Below are 1,725 nucleotides of genomic sequence, written 5' to 3'. Positions count from 1 at the left end.
CTACGACGGCTTCAAGATGTGGTACCGACGGGCAAGGACTCTTTGTGGTCGGCTACTGTTGGCGTGAACGATGGTCTTGTCTCGCCTGTGGCACTATAGACAGCACGTGTCGATTCCACACCAGGTCGTGAGGTCGTGGCAATCAATGCAGAACAAGCTTGTCCTGAGTCGAAAACACGAACGGGGTGCAACCCATATCCAACTTATTCCGCAAGAGTTTTTGTTTCTCCCGAGGAGCGAAGGAGGACTGGGTATCTAAAGCATTGAAGCACAATTGAAACGACAGCGACTTCAGTTGTTGCTTCAGTTCATGCGTTCAGCAAGCAAGCCAGTCGAACGAAGCTGGACAGCGGCAGCTGATGGTCTTCTCACAGCATTCCTTCCTAGACTCGGTCGGGGAATGGCGCTCGACTTTCTGTTGGTGTCCTCATTTCGACATGGCACGATGATCAAGTGGGAGTTGATCTCAATCTGGTGGAAAATGACGTGGGTCTGGTTGTATGAAACCCGGTATGTGATCACATGGCATGACCTTCCGACGAACCAACGTGTCTGGTATGGTCTTAACCAACCAATTTGATTTTACTCTGACCCAGAGCTCCACTATGAACAAACACCACGGACTCTCACCATCAACGCTCATAGTCGCTGTCTTGGGATGTGTCCTGAACCCTAACGTGAATTCCGATTGCACATATCGAGGGTTTTCGGGTTGCGCTCTTTCGTCGACTTCATGAGCTATAAGGCCATGTGACCGAGTGAGTCGGACTTTGTCTAAAGAAACTTTGACGTCACTCTTTCCTCTGTGGTACTCAGAACGCAGTTCCAATGGTTGCGTTCTCTGTATCGAGAAGCGACTCAGATTGCGAGTAGACTTAGGGTCCGTGAGCTCTCGCCGACGGAAGAAGTAAGATCACAACAGCGCACGTTTCCTCACTTGGGCTGCACTAGCAACTCAAAGGTGTGTCTGATAACCTCGATTCCTAGTAGAGCTTTTCTTCGGGTTGTGTGGAAGCCGAAGGCACCAAACAAGTCCCATCCGATGTCTTTGCACTCGCACAGTCTCGGTGGACGAAGTTAAGACTTTTACACGGTACAGGAAACACCTTCGCCAGATTATTCACCCTGTATTTGAAGACTTGCAGTTCCGTTTGGCGTGTCGACTTCTCCCGATACGCTCACGGTTGGTTCCTGCAAAAGTCGGACCCACGCATCACAAATTGCGTCCGCATCGGGTGTAATGCTGTCGAGACAGAACGGCACTTGTTCTTCGAGTGTGCGCTCGCATCACGGCTGGGGAAACACTTCGAGAACATGATGGCGCCCTTTGTCCGATCTCATTTGACATGGATCATGATAGCAATAGCGAAGAAACCAGTCGTCCAGGGAGAGTGGAAGGAGTGTGAGGACGTGATTGAAGACGTTTGGCACGCGCTTCGCGCTGCAATTCTTCACTTCGTCTGGTCGGACCGCAATCGGTGTTTGTTCGATGCGAGACAGCCCACACCAGCGACGCCAGCACTTTTCTTGGTCTTGTTGGCTGCGACGGTGCGTGCGCGCACTTCCGATGTAACTTGAGAAGGCGCTACAATGCTGGCGAGAAGATGCAATTTGGCCACGGAGTCAAGATACCCTAGTCGTAAAGGCAATAATACGACCATTTTGCATCTATTTTAAAGTCATAGATATCTCGTCAGATCCACTGTAATTGGAATTCTTACCAAC

The sequence above is a fragment of the Plasmopara halstedii genome (genome assembly GCF_900000015.1).
Source record: "Plasmopara halstedii genome assembly, contig: Scaffold_437, whole genome shotgun sequence".
NCBI lineage: Eukaryota > Oomycota > Peronosporomycetes > Peronosporales > Peronosporaceae > Plasmopara > Plasmopara halstedii.
The sequence above is the reverse complement of the archived record's forward strand: the minus strand, read 5'-3'. Positions refer to the sequence as shown.